This window comes from Moschus berezovskii, chromosome 12 (assembly GCF_049115385.1).
Source record: "Moschus berezovskii isolate FMDL1 chromosome 12, NW_MosBer_1.0, whole genome shotgun sequence".
Lineage (NCBI taxonomy): Eukaryota > Metazoa > Chordata > Mammalia > Artiodactyla > Moschidae > Moschus > Moschus berezovskii.
This window is the reverse complement of record NC_142471.1, coordinates 20156519-20169744: the sequence shown is the minus strand read 5'-3', so window position 1 is coordinate 20169744 and position 13226 is coordinate 20156519.

Genomic DNA, 13226 nt, shown 5'->3' with positions numbered 1-13226 from the left:
GGCTTCACAGTATAGGCAATATGCTCACATTTTGAAAAAAGAGATATCCTCAGACAAATGAAAATTCAAAAATGCATTTGATAGTAAATAAAAATGAGTCACTGTTTGACATACTTTTTATAAATCAAAATGTAAGTAGGTTTTCTCCTTTAATAATATAGTAAAGCATGGTTTACATACTAAATTTCTTCTCTTAAGATTATAACTTATGAAAAATTATACAAATACATAATTATGCATGTGTTAAGTATATATGTACAAAAATTACACAAATTATTCAACTATACAATTTCTAAGTAATCAAATCTTTTATGTCCCATCTTCCAGAGCCTGTTGTTTTTCAGAATTCATATACAAACCCTCCAAACAAAGATATTTTTAAACAAGTTCAATTTATTAATAGGAATCGGGCTGAGATTCTTTATATTCCATATTCACCTGCATTGTTCCATTAAAAATGTAATAAAAATGCAGGCACATGCTGCACATACTAAATTAGAAAAGCAGCTGTGCTTTTTACATTGTCCTGCCCTAGAAAAAAGGCGCCCAAGACAATCTGAGCATCTGGCATCTCCTATATGGGGTGCTCATCACTACAAGTAAATAAAGTCAGTAAATTACTGGCAGAGCACAGGGGGTCACATAAGCCTAGGAAATAACCCTTTCCTCAAACTCTCTGCACATTGTATATTGCCCAGGCAAAAAGGAAATAATGAGGGTCAATGGAGAATTAATATTTTAGTCAAAGAGAAATGGAGATGAATACATACTATAAATTATTAACCAGCACTTGTACTCTATCTGCTTGGCACAGCATGAACAAGGCTTCTAAAGAAACAGGATACATCTTGTACTTCCCTAGCAATATTTTCTTCAACCAATGAAGAATATTCATAAAGATGCACATTTCAGAGACATTCAAGAGGGAAATTTATACTTGAATTTCTCTACCTTTCTGTAACAGAATGCAAGCAAAACACAAATATTTCTTTTTATATAAACATGTATGTGTGTTATGTTAAATGTCTGTAAATATTACTGTACTATAGCAGAGAAACAAGTCTTGGGCTGAGAAGCCAAACCCATCTGCTCTAGCTCTCTCTGGGCTATGACCAGCAGGGACACCTTAACCTCTCTGTTCGAAAAGGGCCTGGGCCTCAGTTTTCACAACTGTACAGTAAGGGGTTAGATCACAGATGACCTAAAGGGACCTTTTATCTTTACAGTTCTGATAACAGCTTCAAAATAAACAAATAGTAGGAAAAACTAGGAGACAGTTACAACCAGAGCTCCAGCACAAAAAGTTTAAATAAATAAAAGAATTGTTCCCCTCTTTAATCCAATAAAATATATATACTGGCACAGGAGAAAATATGTATGTATATATAAAATCATATGCACACATAAGTTGCTATTCTTTAATGAAAAATAAAAACAGTATAGGCTAGTCAACCAATAATTGTACATTTTCGTGAAGGAATTCTGTACTTGCATATCAGTAGCTTATCATGAAAGTTATACAAGAAATTATTACATAATTAGCATTCAAATTTTGAGAGGAATAATACTTAGAATATTGAGCAATCATAGACTTGAAGCTTCCTGGATATGTAATTCTACTAAACAAAAGACCAGGCAGTATAGGATTTCCCTAGTGGTCCAGAGGCTAAGACTCCACCCTCCCAATTCAGGGACCCTGGGTTCAATCCCTGGTCAGGGAACTAGATCCCACATGCCTCAACTAAGACCCAGTGCAGCCAAATAAATACTTAAAGAAAAAGACAAGGTAGCATTTGCTATGTGCTATAGGAGACCCTAAAATGAATGACTTGGAATCTGTTTGCAAAGAGTCCACCACAGAAGAGAGGAGGGAAAACATAATTCAAGTGCAATAATACAAATCAAGCCTGGATTAGGTTCTTTATAGGAAGATGTTTATAAGCTAAAGAGAGGGAAACCGGGGGGAGAAAGATCATTCTGGTCATTTAGGATTCTTTTCAGCAAATAAGGAGAAGCCTCCCAATCACTGTTGTGACAGAGGAAAAATAAATGTCAGAGCTTAGAGAAATTTGGAGACCATCTATTCCTATCCTCCCATTTCACAGACATAGAAGTTAAGGGCAGAAAGGGTCTGTCTCTTGCCCTGTACTAAGTATTTGGCAGAGCTAGACTAGACGTGAAGTCTCCTAACTTGCAGTCTGGTCTGCTTTTCCACACTGCTTCCCTTTTCTCTGTGTGGGTCCAAAACAAATTCTTCCCTGACTGACTTATGGCAAATGGTCCTCCTGGGATGAATAGAATATACTGTTACCTCTCCTCCCTGAGAAGTTCCTCCCAAGTCATAAAGTTTTTCCCAAGCTGACTAATGCTTTGCTTGGTCAGAATTGTTTTGAAGCCATCATTCCAAATATCATCTCCCAGCTGAGCGATCTGGGAACCAAGCTATTCGTGCCCACTGACTTTACCGTGCTGCTCCCAGAGTGGAAGAGCCAGCATGGCCTGTGTGATGTAGGTCAGTGACTCATTGACAAAGCATTGCGCAAGGGAATAGGATCTCTCTGAAGATCCTGTTTGATGTTGGATGGACTATAAATCTCTCTGTGTCTTAGTTTTCTTATCTCTTACATAGGGGCAGATATTCATTTAAGTTTCTGAGACTGTGAAGATAAAAAATAATTGTTAATTTTTTTTAAACATTTGTTTTCATAGATCTATATTTGATTGTTCAAGCAGGAAGCAGATCTTTAAAATTATTTAGTTTATCTCCCATTTCATAAGAGGAAAAAAAGAGGATCAGAAATTTGATTTGATTTGTTCAGCATCACTCAGCTAGATGTAAGTTCTAGAGTTAGGCTAAAAACAACCTTTTGACATGCAATTCAGTGCTTCGGGATCCATGCCATATACTTAAAAGTGCTTTATAAATGTGAAGATAGAACATGTGAAATAATCTACTCATCATGAGTCTTGTTAGGACACAAGATGGCAATCTTCTACAATGTCAAAATAGACTTACTCCCTGTTCCCCAAATTAATTGTGTATCTTATAAATTATGTGGTAGGCCTTACCATATAATTTTGTATACAAAGACGGATTGGGAGTCATCCTCTACAACCTAGCAATTTTGAGATGATCAAGCTGGGTCATGATGAGAGAGGAAGCAAGCGGAGGAGGGGCTGACTGTACTAAAATAGTACTTTATGAGGCTGGAGGTTCACCGACCATGGGGAGAGCATCAGCCCTTCCCCTCCCTTGCCCCCCACAACAAAGGCAATTAGAAGACCCAGTTCCACACACACTAAACTTCAGGTTACTTTTTGTTGATTTAATTCAGGCTCCTAACCATGGGACAGTACCTGGATGAAAATGACAGGGGTGGAGAAATAGATCCAAACCTTCAAGCTTCTAACTCTCCACTAGGACTGGTCATTATTTGGAACCTACTTGCAGCCTGCTCCTCTCTCAATGTCTCAGCTATACTATTCTCCTGAGGAATAAGTGCCACTCTACTAGTCTCCGCTGTGCTTTGCAGAAAAATGATTTAAAAGCATATAACCGAAAGACTTCCCTAGTGGGAAGCACAGACTCTTCCAGTGCAAGAGACACAGGTTTGATCTCTGATCAAGGAACTAAGATCTCACATGTTGTGTGGGGTGGCCAAAAGAAAAAAAAATTTAAAACAGTGTAACTGGAATGGATTCTGGAAGAAACCTCACTTGGAGCTCTGCTATTAAAGGAGGAGGATGGAAAAGAGGAAGGACGGCAGGACAGTGGCTAGCTGCCAGTGGAGTTTCTGGAAAGACTAGGCAAGTATGGGAATTAAAGCACCTTGGAGGAATTAAATTATTTCCTTGAGTTAGACTGGGCTTAGAGGCCAGAGCTGCCTTTTAGACCACACTTCTCTGGACAAAACAACAGTAACACTTTAAAAGAAGAAAAGAAGGATTCTTCTCAAAGAGAGGAGTCATTTCACAGACTTGAAATCAGACTGCACCAAAGCTCCGTCTGCAAAAATAATGGTTTTTCCTGACATTTTAAACAGCACAATTTAATGGCTCAATGTTGCATTTGACATTTAAGAAGTCATACATCTCCAAGAAGCTTATTGGCAAATCTTCTCAGTTCCCAGAATTAGCAAATGTAACGTGCACGTGAACACAGTCTACAAGAGCCCAAAAGACTCTTGAAAAAAGGAAGCCCAGAACACTGAAAACTAGGTGTAACCTATGCTGAGCAGACCGGCCCCTAACCTCAGGGCCTGCCAGTCCACTTTCCGTAAACCACTGGTTTCTGTTAATCAGCCTCCTCATGAGCAGAAGGAAGAAAAATCATAGTCTCATCTTAGTAAACTGTTGTAGTTAAGAAGATGGCTGTACTAGATAAAGAGAAAGATTTAAATCACTCAGTGCACACAACTCAGAAGCAGGTATTCAGGAGTGACACTGCCTTGGTTGGAGTTGTGTCTATTCTACAGGTTATAAACCTGGGACACATGACTTCACCTCTCTGTGACTTGGTGCTCTCATTTCTAAAAAGAGGATAGTAATTATCTCATTGGGTTGTTAAGGTGATTAAATGGGTTAATGTTTGTAATGTTCTTGGAACAGGTTGGCAGAGTAAATGCTGTGTAATTGTTTGTTAGAAAACAATAGGGGGCATGTTTATATCAACTTTTTTCAGATCATTTGTATACTGATTCTCACTGTATGTGAGCTAAGTCAATAAATGTATCACATTGCTCTTGGCCTCTGTGATTGCTACATGGCACATGGTCCCCATCAGCCAACATGTTATGAGTCCATTTCTGGGATTTCTGGTTCTTTCCTACTGAACTTGAATCTGAGCAGATACAGAGTCTGGAGCTGCTGCCACTGTTGTTCAAATTTAAAGGAAGCCTCTGTTTGAGACTAACAGTGAAGCAGATCCATAACAGAGAAAATAGGTTGTGTTGACATTATTTGAGCTGGTAGATCATGCCATGCCTGAAATCAAACCTCCCCCATACTTCTTAATTATATGAACCAATAATGTTTCCCGTTTTCTTAAATTAGTTAAGGCTTGGTTTTCCTATTGTTGTTTTGTTTAAATCACTTATAACTGAGATTAAATCATACTGGTACAATTACAATATATCTCATGGTGCAAAGTAGGTATCATTGCAAAAAAGAAAGATGTAGCCTCATCAGCATTTAAAATGTCAAGTTCCAGCTTTGTGAGTTTTACCAGGTTGCTTAACTTTTCCTGGCCTGTTTTTTCATCTAAAAATCAAGAAATTAAACCAAATCATCTTTCACCTTCCAATTCTAAAATTTTATGACCATGCCTTAAATTAAGGTCTCCTTGGCTACCTTCAAGACTGCTTTTAGGGTTCACTTTTTCCATTCACTACAAGGCCAAGAAGAATCACTCCCTAAAAAATGGTTTATTTATTCTTTGGTTTGGGGTATTTTTAAGGCAGAGAGTGGAAGTCAGTGGAGGAGGGTCAATCTAGTGATGATTTACATGAGTTTTTAATAGCTCTGCCTTAATTCACACAACATAATTGGAATTTGACATAGGAAAGACAGGTTAGGTTAAAAAAAACCTTTAAGGAACCATGTTGGTTCAGAAGCTAGCAGAAAGTTATCCAAGTTCTCCATAATTAGTAATAGATAGGGGTGTGAGAGGAAACTGTCCATCCATCATTTGCCACGATATCATTCCTCTCCCTCTTTGCCCCACAAATTCTATGCTCTCCCTGAATGATTGCTACTTCATATATGCATTCGTATAAATGGGGAGGGAAGAGTAAAGAACTGTGATACTCAGTGCAAAATATATTTACAGAATGAAAGATGTTATGATAAATCCTATTAACTAGAGAACACTTAGCAACTATTCAGGACATAATTGATTGGAAAAGGAAGGAAGGAACCATTTCTGAGCAAATTGGATGTTTCTTCATCCAAGAACTAATGATCACATGCATGATTGATAAGAAAGATCTTCAAACCATCCAAGTTAACTTTAGATGTAATTCTAATAAGTTGATATCCTCATTTCTCAGGCCACCACAAAATAGAAGCATTCACTTAATAAGGGAGGGAGGTAGTAGAAATGAACTCAACTGGCAGCCAATAGAAAGAGAGAAGGCAGAGAAACCATAAAACACCAACATAATTTAAAGTGAGAACCACAGCAGTCCAAGGCGATTTACATACACCATTGTTCTTGCCTGGAGAATCCCAGGGACAGGGGAGCCTGGTGGGCTGCCGTCTGTGGGGTCGCACAGAGTCGGACACGACTGAAGCGACTTAGCAGCAGCAGCAGTCACACTTTCTGGAGTATATTTTTGCTAAACAAACACAGAAGTACTGCTTACTATGTGACAGGCACTATTCTAAGTGTTCTATATGTATTACCTCATCTAATCGTTATAACAAGCCAACAAAGTACAAAGAAGTAAAATAACTTGCCCAAAACCATACAATTTGTACTGCCAGAACCAAGATTCAACCCAGGCAGTTTAGCTGCTAACCACCACACCACACTGCCACACCTGCCACTACCAAACACTTCATTACTATTCACGATCACGACACCCATCACCAATAAAAGTAGAATAGATAACTAACATACCCTGTGAAGTAAAGCCAAAGAGTGAAAAATTCAGTGTAAAATATTTTCTTCCAAAGTAATATACCAAAACTACTAATCATAAAATTTAAATAATATTATTTGCCCTTTAAAAATAAAACCTTGAGATATCTGCAAAGTCCATTAATCTGAATGTCTTCATTCCCTGTTAATGCCAGATAAGTAAAATAGCAATGTTATATTTCAAATTCTTTACATTTAAGCAACAATGATCTTGAACTTCTATGTAGTAAAATTGGCTTACCTTAGGAAGCCTCTAAACAAAAAGACAAAAACCTATAGCCAAAAGAAAGATACTAAGTTGCAATTACAGAAAAAGTTGCAGGGAGCTTAAAATTCAGTCTCTGCCTGGTAATGGGGTTTATGATCATTAGGAGTTTTTCCTAGATAAAATATTAAACATATATAGTGAAAGTGAGTGAGTCAGAGTCACTCAGTCGTGTCCGACTCTTTGCGACCCCATGGACTATACAATCCACGAAATTCTCCAGGCCAGAATACTGGAGTGGGTAGCCTTTCCCTTCTCCAGGGGATCTTCCCAAGCCAGGGATCAAACCCAGGTCTCCCACATTGCAGGTGGAGTCTTTACCAGCTGAGCCACAAGAATTAACTTAAACACTTAAATTTAGGTTATGAGAATAGAGATAAGATACAGAATAAGAAACAAGTTTTGGTGTTGGTCATCCTTTTCTTTATGGAACAAATAACCTATGGAAGTGTCTGGAACGTTTTTGTTCACCTCGTCATGTTTACCACCTCTTTTACCTTGTATTAAATTTCACTCCCAAGCCACTAACTGTAGGGTTGGCTTTAGTCATTGTGTGTGTGAGAGAGAGACAGAGAGAGTGAGCTTACATTGCGTGTGGTCAAAGCAAGAACTATTTACTTCTTTAGAAGACATATCAATAATGTGCAAGCCAAGACGGCAGCCAAAGGAAGAGGAAGCCCAGTACTGGCTCTAGAAGCAAGCCAGAGAAAGCAGAGCCAAAAATAGCTCTGGCTGAAAGAAGGAAAGAGGACAGTCACAGTGAAGCTGGAGGAGTGTCCAATGCTGAGAACATCTCACCTTTCATAATCATTGAATGTGGATTTCCCGTAAATTCTTCAAGACTCAAACTCAACCTACATTCACATATGTCGGTTGAGGACCTGATTATAAAAGTCCTGATCGTTTCCTTAAATTCACCTCTCCTTTATCAATAATTCTTAATTTACATGAGAAGGTTTATACTTCCTGTATTTGTTAGATTAAATTTATATTTCATACTATTTTCAGTATTTTTAGTGTTTACTTTTATAAGCTCATAGTATTTCTTGAGAAAGTGACTGTTCCACAACTTTTAAATTTTAATCTCAAGTGCACAGGATTGAGTCAATTATATCTTTTATTTCACGGTACCCTAGAATCATTGGTCCATGCAAGACCCTTCTTTCCACCACCACCACACTCTTTCTTCCTTGATCTCCATGCCCAATTCCGGCCCTCACTGCAGCACCTTGATGTATTTAATATGCATATTTGAATATCCACTTATCTTTGTCAAAAACTTACTGTTATTATGTATTAAAAATACATGTTTTTAATTTCCATAAATGGTATTATTCTACAGAACTGATCATTCCTATATTTTTTTCACTCTATATTATATTTTCACATCTATCTGCATTGCAATATATACATCTAGTCTGAGGCTTATAATAGTACCATCCCATGGTAATTATGCAACACAAATTACTTATTCATTCTCCCGATATGTTTCCCTAAGTTACTTCCAATTCCTCCCCACCCTATGAATAATGCTGAAATAAACATTCTCATATATCAGTCCTCTGTTTAAAAAAAAAATCAGACTGTTTCAGGGTTCTAACATTTTCATTTCGTAGCCAAGAACACTACATTGAGAGAGGCTAAGAATGTCATAGCCTGTATCCAAAGGAGAGAATTCAAGTTACAGAAAAGTAGTTGGTTACAAGGGCAGTAACAACACTAGTTTAACTGTCAGACAGCATGCTCTGGTACACTTAACACACTGCTGTCCCCACATCCTACCGGGATGCATTCCAAGATCCCTGGTAAATGCCTGAAACTGCAGGTAGTACTTTTTTTTTTTCCCTACGTAGTATATACATACCTATGACAAAGTTTACTTTAAAAATTAAGCACAGCAAGAGATTAACAACACGAACAAATAATAAAATAGAACAATTATATCAACATACTACAATAAAAGTTCTGTGAATGTGGTCTCTCAAAATATCTCATTGTGCTATACTCACCCTTCTTGTGATCATGTGAGATGATAAAACACCTCTGTGATGAGATGCGGTAAAGTTAATGATATAGGCATTGTGACATAGCATTAGGCTACTTCTGACCTTCTGATGCTACAGCAGGAGAATCATCTGCTTCTGGTGATGCTGGATCCTCGGGTCATTATGCCGACAGCTGATGTCAGGACCAAACAATGAAGATCCCAGGCTGTACAAAGCAAGACCATAGGAGATTTCATCACACTACCTAGTATAACATACAACTCAAAACTTTGCATTGCTTATTTTTGAAATTTTCCATTTAATATTTTCTGACCACAGTTGATGGGGGTGACTGAAACCATGGAAAGCAAAGCTGTAAATAAAGGAGGACTATAATATTTACGCTTGTGGCTCAAATGGTAAAAAAATCTGCCTGCAGTGTAGGAGATCTGGGTTCAATCCCTAAGTCAGGAAAATCCCTTGGCTGAAATCTAAGCTGAAATCTGGCTTCCCACTCCAGTATTCTTGCCTGGAGAATCCCACGGACGGAGGAGCCTGGGGGGGTCGCAAATAGCTGGACATGGACACAACTGAGTGACTAACACTTTCACCTCACTTTTCACTGTATTTACCAGGTGTATAAGATACACTCTTTTAAAATTAAATATCTTTCATCCCACAGGTATTGAAAATGGGTGTTGAAGTGGCTTATTGTTAAACATGTAGTACTATATCCTAGAAACCATTAAGTTGTGAATGTCAATATATTCTACTGATAGAAAGAATAAAATCATAAGAAGAAATATATCGACATTGGTACTCACTGGTACATCACAGGCTACAGTTATATAATGTATTTCAAACTACACTGTTGAGAAATAACCCAAACTCTACCTCTGACCAGTTGTATGGTTTGTTATTTTGGTTAAGAAAACTTCCAAAAGGATGTGAGTCTAGTATCTTTGGAGAAATGGTCTGTGCTTCCAAGCTCCATCATCCGGAAGTGGCCTCATTTATCATTTTGCATGTTATGCGCCAGCCCCCCTACAGAGCATTTGAACAGGCTCATTTTTGGAATCACTGGTGAAAGGCTGGGGTGATAGAATGCAGATAGCTACATCTCCCTATAAGCCTCTGTTTCCTCATCTAAAAACAAAGCAGAGTCTAGCATGAAACAGACAATGAATAAAAGGTATCATTTTTCTTTATCCTATTTTTAGCTAAATTCCATGCATTCCACTATACTTGATAACAAATGTGCTTTCAGTCTTTTGTTATGACATAAAAGTGAAATATAGATGCCTTTATTGTCTGCGCTGTACTTCTTCTTTGTTGATCACTCTTAAAATTAGTGTAGTAATGTGCATGGTATTGTGCAGAAGAGGCTTCACCATGAAGCTGACGAAGCTACTAGTGTTAGAGGTTGTGGAGTGTCCAAGTGGGGAAGGGAAGGCAGAATGCTTGGAAATGACCATGTGTATTTCTGGTAAATTGCCTAAAGAGATTTTAGGAGAAAGGGATTGGAATCTCTAAATCTTCATGAAGTTATTATGATATATTTTCTATTCTGAATATGCAATTTTATATTCATAACTAATTTTATACTTAATTTTATATTCTGTGTCCTTGTCTAAAAGTGCTCACTCCCTAAAGTTGAATTACTTTAGACAAAACCTAGATTTGTCCTTGAATATATGTAGAACATTGTAATTTTAAAATATGAGAAAAGCGGATAGATAAATCTCAATTCACATAAAAAAGTTTTCTGGAGCAGAAAGGATCCCCTGAGTTCAGCTTTGGCCACGTTGCTATTCTTCTGTCTAGACTTGGCTTTCTTGTCTTAAAACAAAGAGATTTAACTGATTCCAAAAATTGCTTCCAGCCTAGAAAATCCTGACTTCATACCTGTCTTACTATACATTCAATGATATTTTCCAATAAATAATATTTTAAAGGAAGTCCATAATGAATCCTCATTTTTAAGCAAGTCTTCAGTACTGTGAACAATTATATCCACCCACTAAGTATTTATTTTGTAAATGTAAATGAATGAATAAAGCTCTTAAAATAAAGCACACTAGTTATAGCACATCACCATAAAATTAAGTTGCTTTATAAGGGCAGGAAACTTTCTTCTGCTGTCTCTAGTTCAAACTGACCAAGATCAAATTACATGCCAATCTTCATTTATATCGCTACTCGAAATAACCCATTCTGAAAGAGGAAGAGGCATTTTTACAGTCTCAGTGAGGCCAACTAAAATCTCCATGTAAACCAAGTTGTTTTAAAAAGTATGAACAAAATAGATGTGACATTTATGAGAAATCAATGAGGGTTGTTTCTCTTCTGAGCTCAGATAGTTGACGAGCTTTGAAAGACTTTAAAGGGGAAAAAAATTACAAACTAGTCCTCAAACACAAGGACACAAAAATTAATAGGTTGGAGACATTCTTTTCCAGTGGTAAATTCCATAACACACTGCTGCTTATTGGGCACAAAGGGGTAGGTTGTTGCAAATATGGCAAGACAGGTATGATAAAGTCAGGAGTTCCTGAGTTGGAAGGAACCTTAGGGAGCTAGTCAGATTTACATGTTTTAAGATGAAAAAGTTGAGGCCCAGACAGAGTGTGACCTACCCAAAGCCACATACCCAGATAAGGCAAAACAGAGGCCAGATGCTGTGACCACAAATCTTGCACGGTTTCTCCCTTACCAACCTGAGAATGCAGAATCCCTTGAGTGCTTTCATGCTTCAGTTCCCAATTAGAAGCTTATGGTACAAAGCATAAAGCAGTGTTTTCTCTCCCCAGTATTAATTTTTATGATAAAGTTGCAGTAATTAAGACAGTAGCTATTGGGGTAAAATTAGACAGAGACCTGTGGGACACATTGGGGTGCCTAGAATTAAACCCATTGATATATAGAATCTTGATGCATGAAAGTGGTAGATCTGTGGTATAGGGAGTAACAATGGCCTTTAATAGTGCTTGAACAAATGGTTATCCAAATGGAAAAAAAAAACTGGATCACTACTTCCTTTTTATAAGTATTTTTTGTTTAGAAAGGAGCAATTTTAAAAATTGAAGTATAGTTGATTTACAAACTACTTCAAACTATGTACACAAACACAGACACATACAGAAAACATGTCCATGAAATGTAAACAAGAATAAAACTTTAAAATGTTTAGAAGAAAAATAAGAGAATGGGTTATGACATTGGGTTAGAGAAGGATTTCTTAAATCACAAACCATAAAGGAAAAGATTCATTAATTTGACATTTTAAAATATATCAAAATGCATAATACATTCACTTCAGTTTTGTCCCACTCGTTGCAATCCCATGGACCGTAGCCCACAAGGCTCCTCTGTCCATGGGATTCTCTAGGCAAGGATACTGTAGTGGGTTGCCATTTCCTCCTCCAGGCAATCTTCCCCACCCAGGAATCAAACCTGTATCTCTTATGTCTCATGCATTGGCCAGCAGGTTCTTTACTACTAGCGCCACCTGGGAAGCCCATATATTTATGTTTGTAAAAATTTAGTGAAGTATATCTTTAAGATTTGTGCACTTTGTTTGTGTCTATTATAATTTAATATCTTTAAATTTACCAAAAAAGAACACTATAATAAAAGAGAAGAGGAAGGCTATACTGTGGGCAAAGATATTTTCAATGCTTGTAGTCAAAGGATTATTATTCAGAATACATAAGTTACTTCCTCAAATCCAAAGGAAAAGATGAATAAGCAAAGAGAAAAATGTGCAAAAAGCATGGCCAGGCAAGTCATAGAGTAGGAATTTTGAATGGACGTGAGAGAATGTTCAGCTTCAGCAGTTACATGCAAATGCAAATGAAGATAATAATTATAAATCATTTTACTATATTTAATTTTTAATAATTAACTTTAATAAGTCTGCTAGAACCAAGTATTAGTGAGAATGTAGAGTACCAGAAACAAATATTTCTGGTAGGAGTAAAAATTGGTGAAAATTACTTAGGAAACTTTTGAAATATTCAAGTTATGCACAAACACTATAGCAATCTTTCTTTAAGCAAATACCAAAGAGAAACTCTTTTATACACTTATAGGGAGACATGTGCAAAAAATTATCATAGAAGCATTGTTTGTAACAACAAAAAAGTAAACAGGTGAAAAGTCCAGACAAAATATCAAATAAATAAGTTAAAGTACAATAAAACAGTAGACTACTATATGACTGTGAAAATAAATGAACTAGAGCAATGTGTATCAACATAAATAAATTTCACAAAGACAACGCTGAACGGAAAGAGAGAATTTACAGAAGGATGCTTATAGTATGATTCTGGGTCCA